We start from the raw sequence: 12,395 nt of genomic DNA, 5'->3' as shown, positions 1-12,395 counted from the left end.
GGAAGTTTAAGAAATCAAAGCTTGATATTCACAAAGGCTCCTTCAGTACATCGATTCTTCGGTCTTTTGAACATCAGCAGTCAAATCAGGAAAAGCAATGTCATCAATGGATGTTGTTCCTTCAACTTTTTGTATTCAAGGTTCGGAAAGTCAGATGGGTTTGAAATTCATGAAAAAGGCCTTACTAATAAACAAAACAAAGACACTTGGCAGATTCACCGTCGATTTGCTTTCATGGTGGCTTTTCTAGGAGTCATGGTTTTCCCAAATAAAGAGCGAACAATTGATATTCGCACCGCAAAAGTTGTGCAAATCCTTACCACCAAAGAAAATCACACCCTTGTCCCCATCATTCTATCAGATATTTATCGGGCTCTGACTTTATGTAAATCAGGAGCAACGGTCTTCGAAGGATGCAAAATTTTGTTGCAAATGTGGGTGATGGAGCATCTCCAACAACAGCCCAAGATCATACAATATGGGTCAAAAAATGATAATTGCATCGAAAGCTATGAGGAAAAAACAAAAAATTATCAAGCTCCAGAAGGGATAGAAGCATGGGTATCTCATCTAAAGGCTTTAACGGCAAATCAAATTGAATGGACTCTGGGATGGCTCCCGATGAGGGAAGTAATACATATCTCAACCTCAAATAGTTATCTACTACTATTGGGATTAAGAAGCATTCAGCCATATGCACCACTAAGAGTCTTAAGGCAACTAGGGAGATATCAAATAGTTCCTGATGATGAAGATTTGAGTATGCAAGTAATCGAATTACACCCAGAAGCCACTATTCCCGAAGCTCTACTTCAGCAGATGTGGAATGGATGTCGATACTTGAAAAGTGATACTCAAGTCCCAGACACTACAAAGGGTGAGATGAATCCTGGATATGCAAGGTGGTTCGAAAAACGGTCTCGCGTGGATGATGTACCAGAACCTGAGCTAAAAAGGCCAACAAAAAGACCCCATGTTCAAAACTTCAATGATAAAATCCAAGAGCGATTGATCTAGGGAGAAAAAGAAAAAGGGTACAAAGCAACTATCCATGCCCTAAAAGAAAATCTAAGAAGCCTCAGTTTGGAGAAAGATTTGCAAGAACAAGAAGCCGAAGGCGAGAAAAAGAGTCTATCTTGTGAGAATGAAAATCTTCATGCTCGATTCCAAAAAATGAAAAGGATTTCTGAAACGCCAAAGAGGAGCTGGAAGGATCAAAAAACCATCGCCAATCTCTTTGAAAGAATGCAAGATTATGATTTCATTCTTGCGGAAAATGAAAGGGCATTGAGCAAAGCAAAAGAAAAGATCCAACAATTAAACGAAGAAGCCAGATCTAACAAGGAACGCCAAGATAGGCAGTCCGAAAAAGACAAGGCACAATTCAATAAGGAAAAAGACTATTGGATGCGATCAGAAGACCAGCTTCGTGCACAACTAGAAGAGGCAAGAAGATGCAACAAAGAACACCAACAAGCAGACCTCGACAAGGAAAGAGCGCAAGCAAGATTAGAGCAGGCCAGACTCCGAGCTTTGTTAGAATCAGCTCTAGATCGTGAGAACCGTGTCAGAGATATAGCCACCACTCGTCAGCAGCAATTGCAAGATCAAGACCAACGTCTCCAAGGTTTCAGGGCACAAATCCACGACCTGGCAGTCTTCACATCTCAAAGTTATGTAAACTGCCAAGGAATGGATTATGAAAGGTTTACAGAGCATGCGCCCACTTTTGCTCGTCATCTAGCAATGGAGTTGGAAAGGATGTATCGTACGCTGGGAGGCCATCCAGGTCAAGCCCCACATTGAGCAGATAATCCAATATTAGAGAACAAAAGTGGAAAGTGGGGCATGTTGTGAGATGTTATGAATTGTATCTTTTATTTTGATTTAAGTGTGTGTGTTTCAAGCTATTTTCTTAAAGTTTTCAAATGTAATTCCATCTTTGTGTAATAAATAAACGTGATTGACTTTATTCTGAACTACGCAAGGTCTGATTCATGTTCGGCATGATACGTAGGCAATCTCTAAGATTCGACCACCACGATAAAGATATATGTAGTAAATAAAAGCGAATGACAATTTTTCAATTTCAAGAAAGCTGGGACGACACAAGCAACCGAGCGAATGCATAATAGAAAGGAATTATTTGTTTAGGAGCATTGCATCTCAACGTGTGATTATATATGTGTTAAACTCTCAAGACTAACAAGTTTGTTCATTTTCAGAATTCAACCAGTTAGTTTTTCTAAAGAGTATACTGGCATATTATCACTATCACACAAGATCAAAAGGACCAATACCCGAAAGTATGTCTATCCCAGATGTTGACACAGGTATGGAGATAGAAGAGATGGATGTCGGGAAAATGAAAGAAGAGATGCTTAAGCTCAAGCAGCAAATGGCTGAAATGTACCAAGCTTGGTCTACAGGACAGTTACCCCCCATCTTACCCAGATAACCCTGCTCCATCAATGATCCAAACTCAGGATAATATCACCACTGAATTATCCCCAAGTTTCCCCATTTATCAGCACTACCGAGGCACCACCTCTCAGACACCACAGTCTCCACCTCCAAAACCAGTTTCGTACCTTCCTCCACCTATGACTCCTGTTTTCGTAGCACCTCCCCCTGCTACATTTCACAAATCTCCTAGTGATCCGACATTTCAGGCCCAAGACAACCAATATTACCCCCCGGAGCCCACCTTCAAAGCCTCCGAAATCAATTCAACTGCTCCTCGGTTTGATCTCCCAACCGAAATTGACAAGCCAGCCAAAAATGTTGAACAAGAAGAGATGTTCAGGAAGGTCAAAAGTCTAGAACAGTCATTCCGAGACATGCGGGGATTAGGTGGGAAAGTCAGTGTAGCATACAAAGATTTATGCTTATTCCCTAATGTACAATTGCCAGTTGGCTTCAAGATGCCCAAATTTGACCTATACAGTGGGCACAGCGACCCAGTAGCCCACTTAAGGGGTTTCTGTAGCAAGATGCGAGGAGCTGGGGGAAAGGATGAATTATTGATGGCTTACTTGAGTCAAAGTCTAAGTGGATCAGCTTTGGAGTGGTATACACGCCAGGACCATGGAAGATGGTACACCTGGGATGACCTGGCACAGGCATTCGCATACCATTTCCAATACAATCTGGAAATCATCCCAGATCGATTATCTTTGACCAAATTTGAGAAGAAACACAATGAAAGTTTCAGAGAGTATGGTTTTCGGTGGAGAGAACAGGCAGCAAGAGTGGATCCTCCTATGAAGGAGAGCGAAATGGTAGACTACTTCCTCCAAGCCTTGGAACCAACTTACTATGCCCACTTGGTTTCAGCGGTTGGAAAATCATTCAACGAGGTAGTGAAGATGGGAGGTATCGTGGAAGAAGGCCTCAAGACAAATAAAATCATGAGCTATTCAGCAATTAAGGCAACTACTCAAGCTATTCAAGGCGGGGTAGGAGGAATCGGAAGAAAGAAGAGGGAAGAGGCAACCGTAGTTGATTCAGGAATTTGGCCGGGACCCAGAGGTTCACCGCTTTACTATAATCAACAACGACCTCGCCAATCAGCTTACCACCATGATTCATCCCAACACTACTATCACTCTTCAGAGCCTCATTTTGCCATTAACCATGCTCAAGCATACAATCAGCCACCCGTTCACACCAATTGGCGTGCTCCTGTCACACCAAATACTTACCCACGAGCCTATCCCGGACCAGGTTTCAGGCCTAGGCCAGCATTCAGGGGAGAAAGGGAACAGAAAAAGAAAACTTACACTCCATTGGGAGAGTCTTACACTAGTCTGTTCCACAGGCTGAGACAGCTAGACATGCTGAGACCAATACAATCCAAACTACCCAATCCTCCTCCAAAGAATCTGGATTACACCATTAGCTGTGAATATTGCTCCGGTGCACCAGGCCATGATACAGAGAAATGTTGGCATTTGAAAAATGCAATACAAGAGCTGATTGATACTAATAAAATCGAGGTTCAAAACCCCGAAGCTCCAAATATCAATAGAAATCCAATGCCAGCCCATCAAGAGGCTAACATGATAGAAATCATACAAGCTAATGGGGAGACAAAGAAGCCGTCACAAACTGTCATGATGATCAAGTCTCATGAAACCAAGCCAGATAAGCAGTTAATGGAGGAGAAGCCGGTGTCTAAGCAGAACAAAAATGGTGATGAACCGTCTATGATAGTTGATGAGGGATCATCGAGCAAAGTTACCGCAAAACAAGAAAGGCCAAAAGTGATAGTACCAGGGGTTGCTAACAAACCCGTTGTATTCGTGGAAGGAGCACGTACAGATCGGGTTATTATTGCACCTGTAATCCAGCTGCCGATCATCAACAACAAAACCATCCCATGGAACTATGAACGGATGACCGTAATGTACAAGGGCAAAGAAATCAAGGAAGAAGTGTGTGAGGTGCAAGGCTTGACTCGTTCGGGAAGATGTTTTACTCCCGAAGAGCTGAGAAAAACTAAAAACAATCCAATGCCAACAAAGAGAGCTGTGACGAAAGAAGAGGCAGAGGAGTTTTTAAGAAAAATGAAACTCCATGATTATTCTGTGGTGGATCAATTAAAGAAGACCCCCGCTCAAATTTCATTATTGTCCTTACTGATCCATTCAGAGGAACACCGTCTGGCGTTGATGAAAATCTTGAATGAAGCTCATGTTCCTGAAAAGATCTCTGTAAATCATTTGGGAAAAATAGCCAACAGAATCTTTGAGACAAACAGAATTACATTTGCCGATGATAAATTGCCTGCGGAAGGTACCGAGCATAATAGAGCTCTTTACCTCACCGTGAAATGTGAAAACTCCATAGTAACCCGGGTATTGGTTGACAATGGGTCCAGTGCAAACATATGCCCTCTCTCCACTTTAAACAAATTAAAAATTAAAGAGGAGAGGATCCAAAAGAATAGTATCTGCGTACGAGGATTTGACGGTGGAAGCAGAGATTCATTTGGCGACATAGTATTGGAACTAACTATAGGGCCAGTTGAATTCACCATGGAATTTCAAGTGTTGGACATGACTGTTTCTTACAACTTGTTGTTGGGTCGACCATGGATCCATGCTGCTAAAGCAGTCCCGTCAACACTACATCAGGCTGTCAAGTTTGAATGGGATCATCAAGAAGTAGTCGTGTATGGAGAAGAAAGTTTAAATGCTCACAACAGCACCATTGTACCGGTCGAGAGAACAGAAATTGACCAAGGACCATGGGTATACCAAGTGTCCGACACGGTGTCGGTAGAGAAAATTCCAGAGGGGAAACACCTTTCGAATCCAAAGATATCCTCTGCATCAGTCATGGTAGCTTATGAAATGCTGAAGAATGGCTTTATACCCGGCAAAGGTCTGGGCTTATCTCTGCAAGGAATTGTACAACCAGTATCTCTCCCCGAGAACTGGGGAACATTCGGTTTAGGGTTCACACCTACCGCCAATGACGTGATAAGGGCCAGGAAGTTGAAACACCAAGCATGGTTTCTTCCAAAACCAGTACCACAGCTGTCGAAGTCTTTTGTCAAGACCGGTGCTAAAAATCGCCCGATAACAACAATTCCTAAATCCCAGGTCAATCCTGAGGAAGAATTAATTGAAAGGTTCGAGAAATTGTTTAGTGATGTGAATATGTTGGAAGGCGGAGAAGGGTGTAGCAACGCAGAAGTTCAATTCGTTGGACCAGAAACAAAGCTCAATAATTGGAAAGCCACTCCTCTCCCAATTCGAAAGGAGTCTTGGTAGTTTATTTTGATTTTCTTTCAGTTTGTTTGGGTTATTTCAAGGTTGTAATCCCAAAGTTTATCTTACAGTTTGTTTGAAGTGTTCTAACCTTGTTATCTTTCATCATCCAATAAAAAGCAGTTTCCTTTTTATTATCGTTCCTGATAGTTTTCTTTTCTTTTTCTTCTTTCCTATACAGTTCCTTTTACGCTGGCTCTAGTGATATGGCATGCATGAGGAATCCTCAGCCCAGTCTTAAAAATCAATCTGGTTCCGAAATAATAATTCAAGAAATATATTGTGATTATGAATCAGAATATGATGAAGATGAGGTTTTTGAAGAGATTAGTAAAGAGTTAATTCACTTTGAGGAAAAAATCAAACCTAACTTGAGTGATACCGAGGACATCAATATAGGGGACACGAGTAATATCCGAGAAACTAAAATAAGTGTCCATCTGGAGCCAAAGATCCGAGAGGAGTTAATTAAAGCACTCATAGAATTCAAAGATGTTTTTGCATGGTCGTATGACGACATGCCGGGCTTGAGCACTGATTTAGTGGTCCACAAATTGCCCACCGATCCAACAGTGCCTCCTGTCAAGCAGAGGTTGAGAAAATTCAAGCCTGAGATGAGTATGAGAATTAAGGAAGAAATCACCAAACAATTGGAAGCAAAGGTCATTCGAGTCACTCGATATCCTGTTTGGTTGGCTAATATCGTTCCTGTACCAAAGAAAGACGGCAAAATTAGAGTATGCGTCGACTATCACAATCTCAACAAAGCAAGTCCAAAGGATAATTTCCCATTACCCAATATCCATATTTTGATCGACAATTGTGCCAAGCATGATATAGGGTCTTTCGTGGATTGTTATGCCGGATATCATCAAATTCTAATGGATGAAGAAGATGCAGAAAAGACGGCATTCATCACACCATGGGGAACTTATTGCTACCGGGTAATGCCATTCGGTTTAAAAAACGCCGGAGCAACCTATATGAGAGCAATGACCACAGTGTTTCATGATATGATACACAAGGAGATTGAGGTATACGTGGACGATGTGATCATAAAATCAAAGCATCAGGCCGACCACGTTGAGAATTTGAGGAAGTTCTTCTTAAGACTTCGCAGGTACAACCTCAAGCTTAACCCTGCCAAGTGCGCATTTGGAGTTCCATCCGGAAAGTTGCTGGGATTCATAGTCAGTCGACGAGGCATTGAGCTAGATCCGTCAAAGATCAAATCCATCCAAGAACTGCCACCCCCAAGAAACAAAACTGAAGTAATGAGTTTGTTGGGAAGGTTAAATTATATCAGCAGGTTTATTGCTCAGCTCACAACAACCTGCGAGCCAATTTTCAAATTGTTAAAAAAGGATGCTGCAGTCAAATGGACCGATGAGTGTCAGGAAGCGTTCGATAAAATAAAAGGGTACTTATCAAACCCACCCGTGTTGGTCCCCCCAGAGCCAGGAAGACCTTTGATTCTTTACTTGACGGTTTTGGAAAATTCATTTGGTTGTGTATTGGGGCAGCATGACCTCACTGGCAGAAAAGAACAGGCCATCTACTACCTTAGCAAGAAGTTCACAGCTTATGAGGTTAAGTATACTCATCTGGAAAAGACATGTTGCGCCCTAACATGGGTAGCTCAAAAATTGAAACACTATTTTTCATCCTACACTACTTACCTCATTTCTCGTTTGGATCCCTTGAAATACATTTTTCAAAAGCCTATGCCAACGGGAAGACTTGCAAAGTGGCAGATATTGCTCATGGAATTCGACATCATCTATGTGACTAGAACTGCAATGAAGGCTCAAGCACTAGCCGATCATTTAGCCGAAAACCCGGTCGATGAGGAATATGAGCCGTTGAAGACTTATTTTCCTGATGAAGAAACAATGCATATCGACGAGGTGGAACAAATCGAAAAACCTGGCTGGAAACTTTTCTTTGATGGAGCCGCCAACATGAAAGGAGTCGGAATAGGAGCTGTAATCATTTCTGAAATAGGGCATCACGATCCTGTTACGGCTCAATTGCGATTTTATTGCACCAATAATATGGCTGAATATGAAGCTTGCATTTTGGGGTTAAGGCTAGCTGCAGACATGGGTATCCAAGAAATCTTAGTCATGGGAGATTCGGATCTTTTGGTACATCAAATTCAAGGAGAATGGGAAACCCGAGACTTGAAGCTCATACCATACCGACAATGTCTACATGATCTTTGTCAGCGGTTTCAATCAGTGGAATTCCGACATATTCCAAGAATCCATAATGAGGTAGCCGATGCATTGGCTACCCTGGCATCAATGTTGCACCATCCGGACAAAGCTTATGTAGATCCGATACATATTCAAGTCCACGATCAACACGCTTATTGCAATATGGTTGAAGAAGAATTTGATGGTGAACCATGGTTCCACGACATCAAGGAGTATATCAGAATGGGAATATATCCCGCACAAGCCATAAGAGATCAAAAGAGGACCATTAGGCGATTAGCAAATGGATTCTTCTTGAGCGGAGGAGTTTTGTATAAAAGAACACCAGATCTTGGATTGTTAAGATGCATAGATGCCAGACAAGCTACAGCTGTCATGTCTGAAGTACATTCAGGAGTTTGCGGACCCCACATGAGTGGATATGTGTTGGCAAAGAAAATCCTCCGAGCTGGTTACTATTGGCTTACCATGGAGAGAGATTGTATCAGTTTTGTACGCAAGTGTCATCAATGCCAAATACACGGAGATTTGATTCATTCTCCACCATCCGAGTTGCACACAATGTCGACACCATGGCCTTTCGTTGCTTGGGGCATGGATGTGATTGGTCCAATTGAGCCGGCAGCATCCAATGGACACAGATTCATTCTGGTAGCTATTGATTATTTTACCAAATGGGTTGAGGCCAAGACATTCAAATCAGTAACCAAGAAAGTTGTGGTCGATTTTGTCCACTCAAATATCATATGTCGATTCGGAATCCCGAAGGTGATCATCACAGATAACGGTGCTAATCTCAACAGCAACTTAATGAAAGAAGTATGTCAACAGTTTAAGATTACACATCGTAACTCTACCCCATATCGGCCCAAGGCGAATGGAGCAGTAGAAGAAGCCAACAAAAACATAAAGAAGATACTTCGGAAAATGGTAGAAGGTTCAAAACAATGGCATGAAAAATTACCATTTGCATTATTGGGATACCGCACTACTGTTCGCACTTCAGTAGCAGCAACTCCTTATTTGTTGGTATACGGCACTGAAGCAGTAATTCCTGCAGAAATTGAGATTCCTTCCCTTCGGATCATCGCCGAAGCAAAGATTGATGATGATGAATGGGTCAAAACCCGTCTAGAACAGTTAAACTTGATTGACGAAAAACGATTGACCGCAGTATGCCATGGTCAATTATATCAAAGAAGAATAGAAAGAGCATACAACAAAAAGGTGCGTCCCCGGAAGTTTGAAGTAGGTCAGCATGTGCTGAAGCGTATTCTTCCACATCAGGTTGAAGCAAGAGGCAAATTTGCTCCGAATTGGCAAGGACCATTCATTGTGACCAGAGTATTATCGAATGGTGCACTATGTTTAACAGATATTGAAGGCAAATGCATAGATATGGCGATCAATTCTGACGCGGTAAAGAGATATTATGCATAACTTTTTGAATGTTTGTATTTAGCACTATTTCGAAGATTGAAATGACAAAGGCAATTTATTCTGCTATCCAAACACTATACCATTTGCTTCCCCTTTGAGCCATACTTGTTTCTTTCCTACCCTCTCTTGGAATCAATAAAAAAAAATGATCAAAATCTTCACTATTATGTAGTGAACTACGTTTGACCTGATTCCTCAAAGAAGGATACGTAGGCGCCTCACGGCTCGGTCATAGGGTGCACAACATGCACAATGTGCACGGAAAAGAAATATTAAGAGACCCCAATCAAGAAACTGGGGCAGGAATTGTATTGGAAATAAGAAAAGATTCCAAGAGTTGTAATTTTAAACCCATACCAAAGCTATTTAGCTTTTAATACCTTTTCCATTCCTAACCTTAATACCAAAAAGACCTTTCGATCAATCTTAGAAAAATGCTGAGGCAAGCAAATGAAGTGGTTCATAACACTCTGGTACAAACAAGGAAAGAAAGTAAAATGAGAGAGTCTTATAGGTGAAAACCCACACGGGCACCATAAGGCGACGGAGGTTGAGAGAAAAGTAAAATGAGAGAGTCTTATAGGTAAAAACCCACACAGGCACCATAAGGCGAAAAGGAAGTGAAGAAGTAAAAAACGAGGAAAATTTATCGGTGAAAACTCCTTGAGACAATTGAGAGGAGATGGATTAAAAGACTGGGTTGATTAATCCGAAATGCATACCCTGATCATTGGTGCCAGTAATTCCAATCAGATAAGTCCTTTATTCCTTTTCCAACAGTCATCCAAAAAATTGGATTTTTCTTTTCATTCTATAATTGTCGAAATCAGCGTATTTCGTTACTAATAATCTTACTTTCTCCAAGCTTTGAGATAAGTTTTATTCCAAACAAATAAGAAGGAATTTCAAGGTATACTACCAAGATTCAAGATTACAAAATACAGCCACGAAAGGTGGGAGATAAAATACGGGTGTAAGAAAGATGAAATCAAAAGTGGATCAGCAAAGTCAGAAGAGGCACATGATTACAGTTGAAAGGTTTTGAAGGAAAACACACAGAGGGGAATCCTATAGTCAAGGATCAATTACAAAGACAAAACAGTCTTTTCAATCATTCCAAGGCAATAAAGAGAGACGAAGAGAAACATCACCATCTGCAAGAATACCACAGCCAACCACCCTGCTTTAAACTAACGAAGTTTTCTTTGATTTAAAACAGGGGCAAAAACAATATTTGTGTCAGGAAATACCTGGTAAAGAAAAAGAAGAAGTCAGGCGTCCACCTGGAAAATGAGGATGAGAAAAAGAAGAAGTCAGGCGTCCACCTGGAGAATGAGGATGAGAATTAAAAGAAGTCAGGCATCCACCTGGAGAATGAGGATGAGAATTAACGAAGTCAGGCGTCCACCTGGAGAATGAGGATGAGAAAAGAAGAAATCAGGCGTCCACCTGGAGAATGAGGATGAGAATTAAAGAAGTCAGGCGTCCACCTGGAGAATGAGGATGAGAAAAGAAGAAGTCAGGCGTCCACCTGGAGAATGAGGATGAGAATTAAAGAAGTCAGGCGTCCACCTGGAGAATGAGGATGAGAATTAAAAGAAGTCAGGCGTCCACCTGGAGAATGAGGATGAGAATTAAAGAAGTCAGGCGTCCACCTGGAGAATGAGGATGAAAGAATTAAAGAAGTCAGGCGTCCACCTGGAAAATGAGGATGAAGAAAGAAAAGAAGCAGTCGAGGCACCCACCTGAAGAACGAGGAAATGCAATTGAAGTGTTGAAATCAAAAGCCCGCTCATATGAAAAAGGAGCACACTTAGAATCAATAAAACAGAGGAGTCCAACAAGATCCCCAACAAGAAACAACAAGAGTTCCAAAAGGAATACGGAATAAGACCAATGCCCAAGAGTCACCAAGATATCAAGACAACAAGAAACGCGAGAGCATGATCTAGATAAGATTTTATAATTCATGTACCATAGTCTAGTTTAATTTTGTATTTCCTTTACAGTAAGGTGTAATAAGGAGGTCAGCAAGCAGTAAAAACAGCACGAAGCAGCAGTAACATCACAGTCCCACGGTAGTCCCAGCTACCAAAACTTCCCGAACTACATTGACCTGATTCCTGTTTAGCCCAGGATATGTAGGAAACCTTTGAAGCAAAGGTTCGGTCAAATCTTTTTCAAAAATAAAAAAATAAAAAAAAATGCTTCACACTGAGTACTCGAATGGGCAAAAATCGCTCGCTTTATCTTTGCACGAAAACCCTTCGTGTCTTCGGGCAAAGAGGGGCAGCTGTAAGCACGTGATTTTTGCCCTATATGAGAATTACTCCCCAAAAAATTCAAAAAATAAAATAATTTTTCTTGGTGTGCAATTTTTGTGATATTTTGTGTAACTATTTGTATGTTTGTCTATACATGTTTATTTGTTAAATTAATAAAAAAATACAAAAATAGGCATCTTTTGCATTTTTAGCATTTAATGTCCAAATGAACAATTTTATGCTTAATTATTACTTAATTGTGCGTTAATTGTTATTGGAAGTTAATTTGCGCTTTTATAACTTAATTTAGTTCTTAATAATAATTTAAGTACTTTTATAATTTAGTTTTAGAAAAATAAAAGAAGAAAAGAGAACAAAAATACAAAGAAAAATCGGATTGGGCCACTTCTTCAATTTCAAACCACAGGCCCAAATAATTGCCCAACTTTCCCCATGACCCGGTCCGTTTCAAACCAGGTCGACCCGGTCCGCTCCATTAACCCAACACCCCATCTTCATTTTTGTCCAACACAAAACAAAACCAAAAAAATAAAAAATAAAAGGTGAATTATCACTATTAATAGTTTTATTTTTTGTTTTTTTTATATATAAAAAAATCCGAAAATATTTTATTTTATTTTTTTATTTTTATTATTTTTTTAAAAAAAACATATATAATAATTTCGGGAATGATT

This window comes from Nicotiana tabacum, chromosome 18, assembly GCF_000715075.1.
Source record: "Nicotiana tabacum cultivar K326 chromosome 18, ASM71507v2, whole genome shotgun sequence".
NCBI classification, from domain to species: Eukaryota; Viridiplantae; Streptophyta; class Magnoliopsida; order Solanales; family Solanaceae; genus Nicotiana; species Nicotiana tabacum.
The sequence above is the reverse complement of the archived record's forward strand: the minus strand, read 5'-3'. Positions refer to the sequence as shown.